Below are 19930 nucleotides of genomic sequence, written 5' to 3' on the forward strand. Positions count from 1 at the left end.
CTATGGAACTTCATAGTGGGTTTGAAGAGAAAGATTTATAAAGCTCTATTGCTAAAAAGGAATCTCAGCCAATATCTAATCTGAAGTGAGGGGAAATCTCAAATCCCATTCCTCAGACTGTTTCCTCCAGTTTACAGGGATGCATCCTCTTACACAGGATCTGCAGCACTAAATTCCCTCCTGGAGTTAGTTGCTCATGTAATTTTTCCTTAAAATACAAGTTAGGCTCATCCTTTCTTTTGTGAATATAGCATGGTGGCTGAAGCATATTCTGAATTTAATTCACAACTGTTCTTGAAGACACTCTCACCAACATCCAGCAGAGATTTCTGCCTGGGCACCTGCTACCTTTCCTGATGAAACTGTGCAGAAAGTTTTAAGGGGCTAGTTCAGGACCACCCAGCTTCAAGATGGATGTTTGCTGAATTCCTGATTCAAAGCATTCTTTCACTTATAGCTTTAAAAACAACACAGAAGCAGACAAGACTGAAATTAGCAGTACTTATGTAATATAAGTGTACTTATTGCAATTTTCTCTTATTTGGATGCCCAGCACTGGTCAAAAAACAGTTTGAAGGAAAACAAATATCACCACTTTTTTCATATGAAAATTCAGAATAAAATTATGAGACAAAGTTCCTGCAGAAATTTAGTGCAACTACAATCATTTGACTGGTGTTTTAAGATTTTCTGTGATACAGATACCATTCTTGCAGAAGAGGCAGTCATAATAAGCCAAATGTATATTGAATGTGAAGGAATATATTTTTCCCCTCTAAAAAATATTCCAAAAATATATAATGATTCCAATTGACATAGTCTTTCTCAGAAAACTTAATTCTGAGAAATACTGATGATGAATTGTCCAAGAAAAAGTCTTGCAGCAAAGTCAGTGCTTGCTGTAGGAGCCACAGCTGTTGAGATGTTCAGTCTCTGCTCAGATGCAGCACAATGGAGGGGACATCTCCTTTGGATCATCTAGAGATGTTTCTTGCTAGAGCTTCCTCCTGGAAATTTCATAGGTAAGGATCTACACCTCTTTCCTGGTTTCAAGGCAGGCTGGATTTTCACTGCTATTATTGAAAACAAATTTAAAGTTTTTAACTGTAGCTATAGTTACTTGGTGAGTAAGGTCAAGGGTTTTAATGAGAATAACAATGCAATGTTAACCATGATTTCAGTTTGTGATAAACAACTGAGGATTTTTTTCATACTTTAAGCAAATCAAGGTCAGAACCTAGTCATTCTCCACTTGTAGTCAAGAGCAGGATACCCATTCCCTTCATATATGCAGAGTCAAGCCTTGGGGGAAGTAACAGTATAAGGAGCTGAGGATACTGGCTGACAAGCAGTAAATAATTTAATATATATCTTTCTTATTGCAAGCCTAGTTTTCACTGCAGCTGATTCAGTCAGGACCAATCACACTAACATGCACTCCAAGATCTGCCCAGCCAAAAGTTCAGACAAGTGATCAGTCATTTCAGGAGCAGCTGTTTTTCCAGTACACTTATTTTTCATTATGCGTTCTTAATCTTGACATATTTGTTTCCTTCTCATTTGTTTAAGAACAAAGGACTGTTTATGTAACTGCCAGATTTTTCATAGCTTCCTATTTGCTTCTGGAATAAATCTTGATTACTTAATTTACAGATGAAATCACAAAAATTTTATATTGAAATGCCCCTGCCAATCAGTGTGAGGGAGCAGTCTTAGTTCTTCAAAATGCTATTGTTTTGGTATTTCTCACTGTGATAATGAAATGCACAAACTTAGAAGTATTTTGCTGTGAGCAGTGTAACTACTCAGAGAACACGTTTTGAGTTTGATAAACAACACTAATATATTAGGAATTTTATAGGTTGGGTTTTTTTCCTCACGGAACATAGACTAAATATCAGCACTCTGAAATTCATAAATTTGGAAAAGATTGCTTACCTGAATATGGAAGAAAATTATTCATAAGCCAAATCTTACTAAATAGGAAAGTCTAATAGTATTTTTTTTTATTTACTGGTTTTATTACTTCTGGTCTATACCAACACCACTAAACAACATGACATTTGGAACATGACATTTTTTATGATATTAAGTGAGTTGGAAAAGATTTCAAGAGGCCATCTAGTCCTGTTCAAAACCTCTCTTACTGCTTGTGGTATGAGAAATGCTGGATATTCTGGTGAGCCACAGTTAAAACATTACTTGCTTGGTAATAAGAGCAGCACATTTGTTCTTTAATTAGTCTTGGTTTCCCTACTTTGCATAGTCCCTTGAAATTCTGGTGAGTAACGTGATGTGTACCTGTGATCTGGACCAGAATCATGCAGAAAATAAACAGTTGAGCTACATATAATATTCAGAAAGCTGAATAGTTTCAGCTTTGTTCAAGCCCTATTCTCTCTGGACTGCTTTGAAATTATTTGGGAAAACCCTTACGGAATTTTGTCTAAGATGTGTGCTGAGGCATCAAACAGGAAAATCTCTGTCTATCATGGAAAAATTTCTGCATGACTGCTCTGCACCCTATGCAGTAATTTGTTCAGCTCTGTACTTATCCATAGCACTCATAAAACATGAAGAACAGATTTTTTCTATTGACATCCTACCATTTTTGGTGATCTGGAAAAAAAATGTGTCAAATTAAAAATAGATTATCACATTTAGATACTGTTTTTGTATTTTGTTCCCAACACATGTCCCAGAGTAGTATTAAATGTTAAATCTGAGCAAAGTTTTACATTGGCTGATGGTCAAAATGCAGGATTAATGCTGCTTACTCAACAGGTCTTAGTGAGAATTAGTTTTATCATGTAGTAATTGTATAAAACATAATTTTCTGATAGACTGAGGAAAGTTTAATTTTACCACTTTTACTATCTATTAAAAATAATTCCCTAAATGCTGCACTTAATAATTTGCTAGTTAATGGTATGTTCAGCAATTCTATTGCTTGTTGCAATATTTAGTTAAAATTATCTCCTCATGCAAAGACATTGAGAAGGTTTTTTTTTTCCTATTGACTTTGTGAAATGTGAGAGATGAGGTGTGGGTAAAGATTAAGACAGCAGCTGCTTTCTGCAAAGACTTTTGATGGGGTCGTGGGACCTGCAGCTTACAGGATTCTGTTCCAGCTCCTGGATGATATTGGAAGGGTATGAGTTATTTACTCCTCAGGAATAATGAATACCATCCTACTGCACAGTACTGTATTTCAAGTGCTGTTTTAGGATAAGATACTTGGTAGCAAAACATGCACTAAGATTCTAATGTACAAACCCTATTTTTATGAATAAACAGGTATTTTAACTTTAAAAAAAAATTTAACCTCAGTTGAAGAACTGAACAAAAACATTCACTATCTGGATTATTTGCAAAATAGTTCTAGACATCTGATACAAAATGTGCTTTTTATAAACTATTTTGTTTCCTTTGAGGCAGTTCTAATGTGAGATACTGCACAGAAGAAAATTTTGAGGGCTCTACTTGATTACAGAGTGTGGTGAGTTCTTCTTGTTTCCACACTTCATATTTTTAGTCTTTCATCTTTAGCCAAAGTCAAAAGTTCTACTCACATCTCTCTTAAAAATCCTGGGAGGAGAGGTGGGCATAGTTCCAGCATCCCTTCTAATCATACCTCAATGTAATCTCTTGTAACATCAAAGCAGTTGGAGGATGATGACTGGGAGGGAAAAAAAAAAAAAAAGAGTCAGCTAAAGTTCAGTGTCTGAATAGGCTGTGTTTGCCTTTACATTTGTGTGTGAGGAGAAAGGGGGTGGTGGTGTCAAACTACTCACACGGAAAACTTGGCTTTTCCTGAAATAAGGTTCATAGATGCTTGAATAATGAATGTTTAAATAACTATTTGCCTTCATTAATGTAAGGGGAAACAGTTCATGAAGGAATTCAAGCTAGTGATTTTTAGCCTTTAAATATCAGACACCTGAGTTTCATTTCTAGAAGTAATGTCCAACATGCTATATGGCACTTTTAGACAAATTTGCAGCTGATAAATCACTTGCACTGCATCTCTAGGAGCCAAGTATAGACTGCATATACTGAATTGATTTGGAGAACTGGAAAGAAACTAACGCCAGATGTCACTTGCTCTAACACTTGAAAATCAGTCACAAACCATTTGCTTGTCCAGTTAGGGCAGGTAAGAGAGAACATTATTGCTTGCATAAAAACAATAAGCATTAATTAAAGTCCCTCTCGAGAAACAGTCAATGAATGCTGAGACCATAAGAAATAGACTTCTCCCCACATCTCTTCTGTGCACTCTGGTGAATTATTTACATAAATTCTGCTTGTTTTTGCAGAAGACTTGTAACAAAGTCATCACTTCTAGCACTTCAAATCCTGAAAAATATTTTCTGCTGATCATGCCTTGGGCTTCTGCTGATTTCTTGAAAAGAAAATGCCCATTATAACATAATAAATTATTTTTTTATTGAGCATATCACAAGAAAGTGTTTCCTCGCTTGGACTCTTGTGTACATGATTCTTACTTTGTCAGACAGTCTTTTACTGAGGTATCCTGATCAGTACCACAGCTAGTGTTCCTGAATATCTGGTTATACATTCTTTATCCAGGGAAAGGACTTGGATTCAAATTCTGATCCTCCTGACATCAGCTATTCTTATGAAAACATTTTACCCTTTTCTATCTACAAATCTTGGACAGTGGAAAATGTTAGGAATACTGGAGTAAGAATCAGTTTGGATGCGCTAAGAATACAATATTTTACTCTGTATTTTACTCTAACAATTCACAGAAAGACAGATTTCCATTGCAGCAATTAAACTGAAATTTATTTAAAAATTTGGGCATGAACACCTTTACCAACTTTTGTTTCTCTGTTAGAATGTAGCATCTGTGACTGAGAAAAAGCTATACATTTCCTGTTTATTATCTGCAAAGTTATTTGCATGTACCTGAAATAAGGTTCCTTTATGCCTGGATAATGACATTTTCAATAACTATTTGCCTTCATTAATGTGAGGGGAAACAGTTCATGTAGGAACTTCAGAAACTTGATGTAGTTGAAGATATCCTTGCTCATTGCAGAAGGATGGGACTAGATGGTCTTTAAATGTCCCTTCCAGCCCAAACTATTCTGTGATTCTATGGTTTTCTGTAGAAGTTCTTTATATGAAGCAATAATAAAGAACAAAATGTCATTTCTGGGTGAAGTGTTGACAAGAAATTCTTTTCTTTATTCAGTTTATATGGCTATAGAAGCCTTCATAGATAATATGAAACAGAGTAATGGAAATTTACATTTCAGCAAAAATAATGGATAAAATTTTTGAATTCTAACTTACCTAGACAGCCACAGAATTAGGAGTCTGGTTTAATTAAAAAAACAAGTCTTTTGATCCCATCTTATCTGGGTCTTATTCCATAAGAAATTGAATTAACATCAACTTTGAAATTAAATCCAGCAAGAGGACTGAAACTAAGAATGTACATAACAAAGTGTGTATATGTAGTAGACTTTCACATCCTTCAGTTAAAAGAGGAAGAAACAGGAAAATATTTTTGAGGGAAAAAAAAGGACTAAATCTTGTTCACTCTAACTAGACATAAAATTTTGAGATCCTTTTGAAGATTTGACATTTTTGAATGTGAACTCACTTGCATGCCCCCAAAATTGCTTTTTGCAGATGGAAATTTTTATTAAGTAATCCTATCACAACTTCTGTATACATTTAAGGTTCACCTGCTCTCAAAAGACCTATGAGTTTGGGTACCTGTATGCCATTGCTGGTCTTTCCAGTTCAGCAAAAAAAAGTGAAAAATTAGGTTACACTGATGCTTTAGGCTATAGTGATGGTAAGTATAAAAGCACTCTTTGAAGTATCAGAGGTGCAAGCTCACAATCCAAGTTTCTGGATTTCAGGTTGTAAATTGACTAGAAGATTTAAGAATAGAAAAAACATTTTACTATATACTTGTCATTGTGGGAATATGATTCTTATATTGTGAGTTTATTTCCTATGATAATTAAATGCTATAAAATAAGCCTGATAGTCCAGCACTGTTAGACTACAAAACTAAATAGTGTCTTTTTTTTGTTGTTAAAACTCTAAATGGTCCTTCCCCAAACAAAGCAGCACTTGCTAATTTCTATTTCAGTACTTTTTAGCAATGATGCACTGAATCCAAAAATCCTTTTCTGACACAAGGAGATGGTGTGAAAGTTTGGAAATTTCTTAATAGATTTCATAGAACTAGTTTAAAAGTGAAAAATATATTTTTCCTACTATCTCTATTTAAATCAATGAGGAACAAAAGCTTAACTTCTGGGCAGATGAACTTATTCCTCATCAGATACAATTCATTCACTATGATTTCATTGTTTCTTTCCTCCTTCACATATGATGAGATGATCGTACCAGCTTGTTCCAATGTTTATATGAACTTGTTGATCTGGACTTTCTAGGAAATAGAACAGTGTTTTTCTTCCTCATGGGTAAACACGTAATGCGTGATAAGGAAGCATGCTTGCAGATATGGATTTATGAGGGAAATTTCTTTTTCATGTAAGACAGTTGAAGCAAAACAAACTCAGAGCCAATCTGAACAGTTTTCAAGCCCAACCAACACAGCTGCACATTATCCTTGTAATCAGTACCAAGAAAAGTAGCTCTGTGGCTTGGATAACATCAAATTTTAATTCTGTGAGGGTGCTTTGACTGTGAAAGGGAATCTATGTGCTTAGCTGGGCAGCTGTCCAGCCATTTAATTCATGAAGTGGCTTTCTCTCTACTTCAGGTGAGGTGCTCTAATGACTTGGTTGGCACAGGATGTGTGCAGTCTCAACCAAGAAGTCAGTTTTCTGAGACTGATTTTTTGCTTTTCAATAGCAATTGAAACACATCTCCTATTAAATAACCTTCTGTACATTCCTCTCACCACAGTGCTGTGTTATTGAACAAACTAAACCCATGACATCACTTAATGAGTTAAAGGTACTCAGCACCAAACCATTCAGGAAATACTCAGACTATTGCAGAATCAGGCCCCTAATTACAAACTTATGTGCAGTGTTCTGGTTCATTTCTATTACTGATGTCCCACTTCAGTGGCAAACTATTTTTTTCTCAGTAATCCACCTCTGTGACTCTAAATATTCTCCAAGGACAAAGATGGCTACTGCAGAATGTGAGCCAAGGTTCCACAGTTGAATCTCACAGGCAGCTAAGAGTATGAGGTTGTGACAGAAGTAACTTCTCACTTTTAAAATTTTATTGTTTCTATCTATTAGGAAAAAAAGATTAAAACCTCATTTTATACTACTCTGCAGCATAATGAGCCTGACATTTAGAGATCAACAAGCAGCCTTTAGGGCTGTTTCCTTGCACAGAAAACAAGTTTTTTGATGGTTGGACACAATATTCTTTTTTAAACTAAAATTCTGGATAAAATAATTACCAAATTGTCAGTACTTTTATAAGACAGTTTCTAAAGAAGCATAAGAGACGGAAACAAACTGATTTGCAATCAATAGAATGTCTACCCCAGAAGTTAGAAATACTGTATAACTAAATAATGTAAATTTTAAAATAGGTAATTAATGCATTATAGTTTTGACGTAAGAAGATAGAGCTATTACTAATTATCTTTAACTGCAGTTTTTCTCTGGGATCAACCAGCAATAGGACTGTGACTTTCCTTTTGGATTCCTCCAGAACTGTACCAGCCTTATCTCTTGCTGACTATGATTTCTGGCATAAATCTGCTAGTCTATGCACCGAAGAGAGCAACCAAAGGCTCTACATTCTCCATACTATCCTGGTCCCATTTAAAGACTGCACAGAATTCTGTCTGAAAGCAGGTGTTATGACTAGAGATACAGAGAACTGTGGCCTCTTGTGATGTCTGTAGAAATGAAGAATAAAGAAGCTTTTTATGGAATGCCATATTTTCTTCTATAAACGTGGTATTCACATACCCTTTAAGGCTTAGTTAAGCAGCTGGAATCTTTAGGAAACACTGTAGAAAACTGTGAACATGGGTAGTCCATATATCTATATGATTGTCCTTTGATACCTCTGAAACTCCACCAAATTTTGTTGTATCCTTTTTCAAAGAGTAGTCCATTATTGTCTAGGTATATACTAATTGTCCAAGAGCTTGCCTAGAGTGGGTTTGGCTCATGTGAAGGTTGAACTTGATTCTGTTAATGTGAATAATAGAAACTGAGTTTCTGTGGTTAAAGTTAGTACTAGAAAACTATCCTGATCTCTTTTCCATTCTGCTTCTTCTGTAAACAAATATATAGAAGTAGAACTGCTAATACTATAAATAGGTACTCCTGGTACTCATTTTTTACTTATGTCAGAATGCAGAAAGTATTTCAGCTGAAGACTTCAACCAAGATGGTGCAAATATTAGTACTTCAGTTCCCTTTACATGCTGCTGAAGTACCAATGGCTCTGCATATATTTTGAAATACAGATGGCTTTGCTAAAAGTCTTACAGCAGCTGAAGAAGAGCATGACTTCAGGAATGCTTTTAGCTATTTTCTCCCTTGTATGTCCTCTGTCATTATTCTTGAAGAATGCTACAAAATACTGCACAAAAAAGTTATCCTGAATAATTTCATTGATACTGATTCTTCAAGCTCCTATTGGAAACCACTGGAAATTTCAAAATTTTATATTCTGTCTTCCATAATGACATTTTATTTTGCTACATTTATTCACACAAAGACAAGGACACAACCCTTCCTCTCATTCAGTCTGTCCTATTCTGTCTGTTTTGGGGAATGGAAAACATGCAATCAACAGTGGTTTACATTTTTTAATGTTATTGCTTTATTAGGTATTTTTAGGGATATCTTAAGCCTAACTATGTTTCTAAATCCAAGGACTTACTGTACAAACAGGAAAATAAGTAGCAGAAACAAAAACCTCGATTATGAAGCATTTATTTTCATTCCAATATTCAAAGGAATGCAACTGTCAAGGAATGGCGAATATGTGATATATAAGAACTGCTTCTGAGCAGAATGATTTTTAGGAGATTTCATTTGATTTTTTAAGTTATTCAATAAGTGACAGCTGTAGACAAGAGAGACAAAAATATCTCTGAAAGTAATTAAAAATGTGTTTTGGCAGCCTTTTCTTTAGAAAAGTAGAGGTAAATTCTAATTCATGAAACAGATCCATGCTTTTTTGCTTTGTAGCTGTGAGTCCTGTCAGTTCCTACTGCTAAAAGTAAACAGAGTAACTCAGAAAACAGTTCCTGTCTGTTGTTAGCTTACTAGGAAAGAAGGTCTGTCTGGCTTCTGCCTTTTTATTCTTTGCATTGTTCACGTGTCAGAGTGAAATAAACTTATTTAACTATACCACATTTCAAATCAAATACTGTGTCTGGTTGCTTGGCAAATGTTAGGTGAATTATTTTCAATTTTTTTAAATAAATCAAGTGCCTTCTTGATATGCATCTGTCCATAATCCTAGAAAATCTTTCATTTTAATATAGGAACTCTATATCTGGAGAGTTACCCTCACTGCTCCCTTTCATTAAAATCACTTACCTCCATGGACACTGAACAGTCTGTTTTCCTGCATGATAGCTGTGCTTTGCTGATGATCCAACAATCTCTACCACTTTGTATCTCTCACTTAAGCTTTGGGGTTTTTGTAAATGAGCCATTAAAAAATCCATAACAGGAATATGGGACAAGATTACACTTACAAGCCAAGCTTCAAGAACTACCTTTCTGTCCCAGCAAATATCCCACCTATCTAATATATGACACTCCTGCTTTTACCAGCTTCTTGCAAGCTACATTTAAAAATTACCTCTTTTTTATTGCCACAGAAGCCTTGCATTTAAATCCCAGTAAAATGCCAATCTGTTGAGGATACAGGTTTATTCACCTTCATATTAAGCCCATAGGTATTCTAAATAAACTTCCAGTTAAAAACACTGAACACATATTTTTGTCTGATAGACCATTTTTAGATAATTACAACTATATTATTACATGGTGTGACTGTAGTTTAATAACATTACCTATCTCTACTTGCACCTTTAAGCACACAAATAGTCTAAATTTAAATATTAGATTTTCAGGTATTTCTCTGTTTTAAAGGGCTAGAGAAAAACTAGATCAGAAATTTTATTTAACTTATTTGGGTCTTTTTACACATAGATTGACAAATTAATGATTTTTAAGTCACATGTTAGTTCAAAACAAAGGGGGACAAAATTACTGTGAAATTTAAATGTCATGCAAGTCATGCTAGTCTTTCTGACTTCTTATTAAGTAAGTAGGTGGGGGTTTGCATTTTTGCAGTGTCTTTCACCCTAGAGAACTTAAAAAACTGCATTAATATAAACAAGTCCTTGAATTTAGCCTCTGTTACTGAGAACTTTGATAGCAGAGTGTGAGTACAGCTAAAATAGGAGGATTAACTCTTGCACCAAATAGAGCATCCCTTTACAAACTGAATGCACAAAGATCCTCACTCATAAAATATAATTAAAAATGCTGAAAGTAATAAGGTTAAAGGACTACATTTACCGAGTATCCTTTGATGTGACAGCCCAGGTTTTATGTACTTCATCCTGGATTGTATCCAGTGTCAAAATGTGCTTACATGGAACAGTATATCTTACAACTGAACTAAAACTCTTGGTGTCTAAAACACAAAACAACAATATAGAATTTTGGAAAAAATATAGTGAGACCAAGAAGGGATCTTTGAAAAAGGAACAAACTGGAACACAGGAATAAACAGATGTAGCAAAACCAGTGGAAATGTCAGCATTTTCCTGAAGTGATCATGCTGAAGGTCCAATGACCTCTCGAGCAGCTAGTATGGACTTTGTGCATGTGCATGGTCCAGACTCGCCTAAATGCAGATCTGGAATTAAATTTTGCATTATGAATCTTGCTTGGTTGCCCCACATGTAAAAATAGGTAGATCCTAACTGTGTACAGTTCTGTCCAGGCAGCTCCTGGGACACTTTAGAGTATAAATAATGCTTTTATCTGAAAATTATCCAAGTTCAGACAGCTGTGTCTAAAGGCTCCCATTCTATTCCTAAGAGAGGAATAAAAGTAAGAGTAGTTGCTTGTGATTTACTACTGATACTGCTGGCAAATTCCAGGTTGCAGCAGTAAGAGATGGTATATATTTTAGAAGTTGTAGGCTGGGGCACATAAACAAGAAACCTGTTCAGAGTGAAACAGTAAACAGCTTTATTATAGCTATGAATGTCACTCAATGATAGTTGATGTATGGCCACAGAAGTTGTTTTTAAGAGACAGAGTGCTAGGAATGATCCTTGGCTATTTTCAAGAAATTCCTCGTCTGTTTGATTTCCATGTAAACAACTCATTAAAGATGAATTGCCAGACTGTAGCTTTTATAATACTTCAAGACTGACAAAATTCAGAGCCTTTGATGTCTACAGCACATAGGACTAAAAATGGCAGAAAATTGAAATTGTGGTATAGAATTAGACAAGGTAATATGCCTTAGTTTTACTGTGGTATAGCTTTTCCTTTAATCCCTGCAGAAGATGCTCTCTATTTATTGTCTGCTGTTACACTTGCCCAACAGAGCAGAAACATGTAGCTTAGAACTGAAGAACAATCCAAAATGGTGCAAGTCTTCCTTTTTTGAACTTTGGGAATGAGTCCATACATTTTAATTTTCAAAGAAAAAAAAGTGCCAATACATCTACAGCAATAAGTACTTTAGATTAAACTCTACTAGTCCCTTTACTTTACCTTCTAAATCTGCTAGGGGTGTCACACACATATGGAAGGCCCATTTCCCGTATTGCCTGGCTGGCACATCCCTAAAGTGCCTTGGAAATAGGACCTTTGAATGTATTTTAGTATTGTTTGTTCTCTCTGCAGAGGCTGCCAGCCAGTCTACAAGTAATGCCAGCTGTGGATGCTACATTTTGGATAATTTTTGCTTGCCTCCACAAACAAAAGTAGTTGTGCATTGATTTGTTTATATTTTGCTATGTCAAGCTTGTAGCAAGTCCTGCCATTGCAATGGAGTGGAAATGTCTCCTTTGTTTCTCACCTGCAAGAAGCCGCTGCCTCAGAAAAATGAGGCTTTCCGTTCCTTCTGCTTTGACTTAGATGGTCTTCGGCTGGAAGGTTGCAATACAGGACAAAACCACAGAACCCTTGTTTTCAGCTGAAAAGAAAACATTTCCATGAATAGATGAGACTCATACCCTCAAGGTCACTGTTTTGGCAAAGAATGTTTTTTAAGAAATAAGTGAGAAAATATGCTTATTCTAAAATAAAATATAGGAAACTTATAACTTTATTATATTTATTAAATACTGACATTTAAAAAACATAATCTTTGAAAAAAGGAGAGACTCTAATAATATCCTGGACTGGAAGCGAACTTAGCCATAGTTTGGAAGAAACAAAATCAAAGAGATTTGAACCACTAAAGTAGAAAGACACAAAAGAAGACAAAACTAAAAATAGCTCTGGCAGCAGCACCCTGTGTGTGGATTTTGTGGGACATAAGGCCTTCTGAACACACCTTTTGGAAGGCAGCTGAAGCTTCTGTCACTTTCCAACATTCGTCCTTTAGCTTGGAGATACTACAGACCAGTAAAGTATTTCCTTCAAGACAGTTGCTCAGCCAATTTGTCCTCTTTGTCTGGTGCTGAAAACGTTCTATCTAGTCTGTACTGCCTGGTTTGGTATTACATTTTTGACTTCTGAACTAGATTTTTCAGTCTGTAGTCTGATCACTTTAGCAGAGCTTATTTTGTGAAACTGGCATTTTTATGCCTCTTTTGGGCAGCAGAATTTTTCACTTCCTAGACTCTGAACTGCCCTTAAAGCTTCCTTTAAATGTTCCTGGCAGTGAAAACATGAGGATCAATTTATGATTTTTTGACAAATAATAAATAATCAACTTTATAGAAAAGACTTCAAGTAAGTGAGAATATTTCTGACAAACTATATGGGAAAGTATTTATATCCTTTTCCTAACCTTTGTGTACTTGTCACTTGGCCACATGGTTGCCTAAGGACAGGAACTAGTCTTTTGTAATTTTTTTTAATATGTATGTGCTTGTGTGCATGCACAAATGTGTATTTTTGGCTTTATATCTGTGTAAGTAATAGAAACATATTTACCATCTCTCCTTATAGTAGATCTCAAAGTGCATTACAAGGCTTAGGTCCTCCCCTGGTGAATCTGCAGCCTCACTAAGACTTTTAACAATGCCTATACAAGTAGAATAAGATAGCAGTTGATTCTGGGATCACAGGATTATTATACTTACAACAGTCACATAACATATGTCTTTTATACAGCACATGAATGCATGTGCACTTTGCATCTTACTGCAGTACAGAACATTGGTCTTATCTGTGAATGAGACCGGTCTCATTCTGTCCCTGGAAGTTTGGGGAGATTCTTTTTTCGTTTGGGACAACATTATTTATGATCTGTGGTTCATTTACATTTACTTCATAGATTTTAGTTCTGCTTTTTAGTTCTTTCAGAGATCATTCCTAAAGCTTCTGTCAGATGCTGAGATCAATTCTGTGCGTGCTGGGGAAGCAAGATACTGGAACTGCAATCTGCTGTTTTACATGAAAGGAGAATTTTCTTTCAATTGAAGAGCTTGTCAGTGCCATTGAAAAATAGGTTTGTGAAATAATATCAGTTGCACCTATATCTATTCTTTAATATTTAGAATGTAATTGTAGCTGAAAGCAATGTCAAAATTATGAGAAACTTTTATCCATCAGACAGGGACTCATTCCCTACAGATGGCTTTCTTAGTTTTGTTGGATTTGTACAGGTGTGCATGAAAGATGTATTCTTTAACCTTTTCTAAGTTGCATCTTGCACCTGATTTATAAATGGGATAATTTTTCTTCATGTAAATTCACTCATGCTAAGGCAGTGCATCCACAAAATCAGTGGAATTATCATTGTTAGAAATGCCTCTCCACTATGTCTATCTGAAATAGCGAAAAGTCAGTTCCAAGTTTTCCATAAGATAAAACTTAATGCTACTCCAGTTGCTTGTGTATATCTTCACTGAGTGAAAATAAGCTTTACTAGATACTTTTGGTCAAAATGCAAGAGAATTTTTTTTTATATTAGCTGTAGTAGTCCTTTTGAAGTGACTGACTGAAAATAATGAAGGTTTTTATTCTAACTAAAAGTATTAAAAATATTTTATATGTATAACATTTAAAAATTAAGATTCTTGGTCACACTAGATAGTTTAGTTATGTCTACCAAGGTTCAGTCATACCAGGTAAATAGATTTATCTGGGCGCATCTGTGCAAACTTAAGTACACAGAGTTCTCATAACATTCCTTTCTGATGAGCCGTGCACCACTATCTCAAGACCATTTCTTGACAACAATAGGTAGGCACTCAGCCTTTGTTCCTCCTGCAAGTTTATTGCATGCTTATTATTGGCCAGACTTGGCTCCCTAGGTGATTCTGCTCTTCCCAGGTGAGTGTCTAAGTAAAAATCTATCCCTAGTGTGACACTTGAGCTACCAGTTAAAAAACCTACTCACTGGGAACTCATATCTTTTCCTAATGCATCCTTGGGAATTTAGCATTGTTGTGAAACTATCTGAGAAACTGTGGTAATGGAAATGTTAACAGAAACCAGACAGTAGTGTTTAGAGAGCTATTATGAACTTTAGCTTCTGTTCACACAGTTCTCAGAAAAAACAAAACTTTCAGTTGCTGAAACTGCAGTCTGAGGGGGGTGAATGTTTACCAGATTCTTTGTTACCAGCCAAAGAATCCACAGAAAGCATATTCCATCATATGTTTACATAGCAAATCACATCCACATACAAATGCTTTCATCAGTTGAACTCCACTGGAGACGCTCAGCTGAAAAGGCTTATACTACAGCATATTGAAGTCAGTGGAAATTTTCACATGGACTGCAGCGGGTTTTCTTTCAAGTTCTAACTCCACTTTTAGCAGCTGATTTAAAGAAGTAACTCCATAAGTCATAAGCTCACAGCACACTCTGATGTGTGCCAGACCCAGTGTCATGACATGATTATTCATTTTTATGCTGCAGTAAAATCATGGTGAATATTGCACACTGTCCATAGAAAAAATCTTATGAAATTTGCATTCCCTGTAAAATAAGCCTAAACTAATTCATAGACATGAAAATTCCTCTTTATATGCACAAATTCTCCTGCTGAGAAGGGATAGTTTGAGTTGGCTTTAAAGGACATACAGATCATTAACCAGGCCTTTGACAATTTCTTATATACAGATATTTTTGAAATCTACTATACAAGGGAAAACCTACCCTACAAGGTAGGGTATGGCCTGCAGTTCAGCTCCTATGTGTCTTCTATATTTTAGTTGAGCCTGGTTTGATATGGTAATTTGCAAAAGGAAATTGCTTCATCCATAGTGAATTGCTTTTCATAGTGAAAAGCAGCCTCTATACCATCCTGTGATGTGTATTTCTTGCATTTCTCTCAAGGGAACTTGAAAGTTTAGGGGTTTTACCAGTTTGAGCCACGAGTATTTTGCTACATGAATGTGACAAAAGCCAGGTTTCAAGGAGTGAGTACATTACTATTAAATGGGATTGCTAAGGACTGTCATCCTAAGTCTACAAAAATTTCAGAATCATATAAAGGTCTGAATTGGAAGAGACCTTTAAAGATAATCTAGTTCCGTCCCACTTTCCATGGCCAGGGACATCTTCCACTAGGCCACAGTGCTCAAAGCCCCATCCAACCTGGCCTTGAACCCTTCCAGGGCATCCCACAGCTCCTCTGGGCAGCCTGTTCCAATGTATGTAATACATATCCTTCTCTCATAAATAAATGGGTAAACACAGATTGCTTGGTTATGCAGATCAGTGCATCTCTGGCAGTTCAGACAAGGGAAAGCTAACAGAAAGTGTTGAGAGTGTTGGCTGACCCAGACAGCTAGTGGGTGTTACTGGGCTGCCATCTATTCACTGATCCTGTTATTCAATCTTTCTCACTGTGTCTCTGGAAATTCACATCTTCATGACCTGTCAGGCCAATGAATAAAGAAATACAGGTTCATATACAAGGGATCAGGGAAGACTGAAGAGGGCAATTAAAAATGTTTTTATTTTCTGAAGTATATGTGAGATTTTGAAAGATTTTTTTATCTTTAAAGGTTAGAAAAAATCCATTGTAGGATTTTTTCCATTGTATGTTTTTTGCAGCTGGCTCAAATCAAATGATGTGTTTCATTTAAACAGCTTATCTTTTGAATATATGAGTCATTCAAATTCAGACAAAGTATGACATAGTTACAGAGTGTTTCTGTATATAAACTTGTAAATTCTTCTAGGTATAAAATACAGACATAGAACATTACTTCAGAAAACAGTCTGCTAACAGGCTTCTTGGAGCTGAACTTTGCTCGCAGCATGCTCTAGGGAACATGATGACACACAGTGACCTTAGTCACAGAGAAACATAGAATACATTTTCTCAAAACAAGAAATAGTGCTAGCTCTGCTGTCAGTTTCTATAAATCTGGGAACAGAAGCTGTGAACCAACCTTCTGTCAAAACAATGTCCTAACAGCCACCAAGTACATGTTTTTTGTTATTCTATTTTAAATATTCACTTAACTTCTTATAAAGTTAAGTGAATATTTAAAATAGAATAACAAAATTCCACTGTACTTGGGCTTTCTGTAGGCCTCTATTTTCTGTTCCATATAATTTTTCTTCAAAGCATGAACATTAAATTATAAAAGTAAACTTTTCCTCATAGCTTAGGTGAAATTAAGGATAGAATTGCATCCAAAACCTGGGATCAACCTTCCCTGAAACTGAAATCCTAAATTAAAACCAGATCAAATTTTATAAGATGGCTTTATTATTCATTAAAATTATCTTTGTTGAATATCTGATTTTTATTTTAACATTTTGATTTTAAGTCAGGTTGGCTGCTGGATTTAAAAACTCTTAGTCCACATCTGAGTTTTGTCATTGACCTACTGCAGGGTGGAATGTCAGTTCAGATATTTCAATCAGGTTCAGGATTGTCTTAAAAATCTCTAATTCATGTCTTTTGCACTCAGAGAGAAGTTTAGACAGGAGATCGCTTCCTAAAAAGGTTGTTGGGGAAACAAAACACATTGTATAACAGGATTAGGATCACTTTGAAAGTTTGAACTGCTAGTGGTTACTTAAAAATAACTTCATGGACTTGTAAATGAAAATTTCAGTTGTATTTTTAACAGTAGGTGTTGCTGTAGGAAAAGAGAACAAAGCATGCAAAGCAAACTGCATTCACAGGAACAGCACATTAGTGAAGAAACAGAGAAGCTAGAATGCTCTGTTCAGAACTACTTTGAAAAAAACCTATTGTCAGTTTATGTGATTTAAAATTTCATGTTACCACCTTTTCTCAGTCAGTTCTGATTAATTGCCTGTAGAAAAGTTACACAGTTTAGCATTTTGAATATTTTGTCTGATTATGAAATTACCACTCAAAATTAAACCTCCCTGTTTTCACTGAAATTTATATTAATATTCTGTCTGCATGAAAACTGAATCATAGACATATATACACTTCTACATACCACTGCCTGGCTAGTATTTCAACCTGAAGATGTGGACAGATCAGAACAAAAGGTAGGATTTATGTTAAGTAAATAAGGCGCACAGTTTACTCTTGTGTCTAGCTAGCAGATACTACTGGCAAAGCTCCAAAAGTCTCTGTAGGTACCCATCTGGCATGCTGGGTTAGCAGATAGATATGGCTGGGTGATGCTATCACTTTCCAATATGCTGATATAAGTAATTTGTGTTGCAGTGGTTTCAGACCCTTATCAGAAAGAACTCCATGTGCACATAGTGTACACACACAAAAAACCCTGTTTGCCCTGGTCTACTGAGGTACTGAGACAAACACTGCATTGCCATGGGAGAAAAATATGCACGTTTGTTACATTTTTGATCTGGAAGTGATTAGAGAGATTGCTAGAAGATTGTGGTGGAACTGTGTTTGGTTGAAAAAGGAGGGAAAAAGTCACAGCCATGCTTGTGCCAAGTGTTACCTAGTGAGAACATGCACTACTCCAGCCAGAGAAGGACAGGCCCTCTTGTAACCTGGGCTTTTTCTTTCAAGTTTTCCCCTCCCTCACTTATATTACAATTCAGAACTTCAGGATAAAAATCTGTTGCCTTCTGATGTTCAGCAGGTTTGGGTGAAGGATATGTGTTGTAAAATAGGTTTGTGGAGGAGCACTGTGTGAGTAAGCACAAGCTGACAACTTGCTGAAAGCCCAGGGACTCAGCTTTCCTTGTACATTGTGCTCAGCCTATACTGTCATTAGTATTCCAGCTACCTGCTTGTGGGGAAGAACAGAGGAATTCTTCACTTCTCACTCTGTGGAGGCACATGGAAGTTGAAATGTCAGATGTTACTTCTTACCTAATAACATTGTTATACTATCAATAATGAGAGTTCTTGGTTTGATGGCATAAATAATGCACCGAAATATGAAAGCTTTATAGAAATAGAAATAGCAATAATTGGAAGTGAACCAAGATGCCTTATAAGGATGTAATTGTAAACACCAGAGCCTCAACCTGCTCCCAGGTCAGACTACTAGATCCAGCTGAGTCTGTCAAACTGGACCAATGCCTCAGTAAAGTTACAGATTACAATGATTTCACCAAGTTAATAAAAATCTAGGAATATAGCAGAAAAATGTCTTGTTTGATATATCAAACTGGAGATATAAGTAGTGATGTCTGTTGAAGAATAGTCAGGGATGACGAAGTGTAAATTGCAGCATATTAAGAAGTCATTTGAAGGTCTCTTTTTATGGCATGAGAGATTTACTGTGTTGATAAGTTACTGATGTAAGGTCATTTTGTACCAGTCCTAAAAGAGGTAAAAGGGTTTAGGCTATGATTAAAACTGTATAAGATTTATATATGTGATGTTTGTGGTTCAAAATAAGTGAGTCAATGAATCAGTTAATTGTATAGAAATACTTTCTCTAACACATACCATTCAAATTTAGAGAAGTGAGAGGGTTCAATGGTTTAACTACTAGTTCCTTTCTTCATGGTTTGGGTGCTATTAAGGTATGAGCTATTGTCCTTAGAAGAAATTACAAAAAATATTTTTTAAAAAGTGTAACTTATTAGAAAGTGAAAGAGAGACAAGTCCCCACCCAGGGAGCAAACTGTAATAGCACTGGCAATTTAACAATGAAAGATCTCATCAGTTAAATTTGTAATAATATTGATAGCAGAAAGGATCAACAAGTGTTGAATACTAACAAATATTTTCCCTAAAGTGTGAAAGGTATAATGAAGGTTTGTGAATGGGATTGAATTCTTACCCTAACATTCCTTGGATCTGTTCTTTCAAGGGTATCTTGACAAGCACATGGTAGAGGAAATGAGATCTTTTCTCCTTTGTATCTTTAGAGTATGCAACCAGTACCTACCTTGTGCTCTTCTCAGCACTGCAGATTGTCACTTATCCCACACATGCAGCAGCATCCTCCTGTCCTGCCCTCTGCTGAGGGGAGGAGCAGCTCCAGCCCAGGTACACAGCAAAGCTGCCTCTTGCTTCTCAGAGTTTTTGTTCAGGCAACACTAGGAGACATGATGAAGCAGAAACACAGAAATGAGGAGAGAGCTAGCATCACAGGTCAATTGTTAGCATTAGCACCTGCAAGATTTGATTTAATTTTGCATGCTTGTAGATGTTACTTCTGCATCATCTGAGGTTATACTTCACAACATCTGCAACCATAAAAAAACATGGAGATAGAATAAGAGGGAATCTTTGAGTTAAAACATGCAAAATTTTTTTTCAAATGAAGGAACATGATTTTGTTTCCTCTTTACTGAATACATGCAGTCCTCATATAATTCTAAATTTTGGCTCA

At 35.8% G+C, this 19930-nt stretch overlaps 1 long non-coding RNA gene across 1 annotated transcript; it reads right to left on the reverse strand.

Annotated features, from left to right (window-relative positions):
• Positions 1–936: 936 nt before the first annotated feature.
• On the reverse strand, positions 937–19633 carry LOC120500456. The gene is made up of 4 exons (XR_005627100.1): positions 19484–19633; positions 12064–12180; positions 3573–3679; positions 937–1073 (listed from the first exon to the last, which is right to left on the reverse strand). It is a non-coding gene; the product is annotated as an uncharacterized LOC120500456 (long non-coding RNA).
• Positions 19634–19930: the final 297 nt, after the last annotated feature.

This window comes from Passer montanus, unplaced genomic scaffold, assembly GCF_014805655.1.
Source record: "Passer montanus isolate IOZ18808 unplaced genomic scaffold, ASM1480565v1 scaffold18, whole genome shotgun sequence".
NCBI lineage: Eukaryota > Metazoa > Chordata > Aves > Passeriformes > Passeridae > Passer > Passer montanus.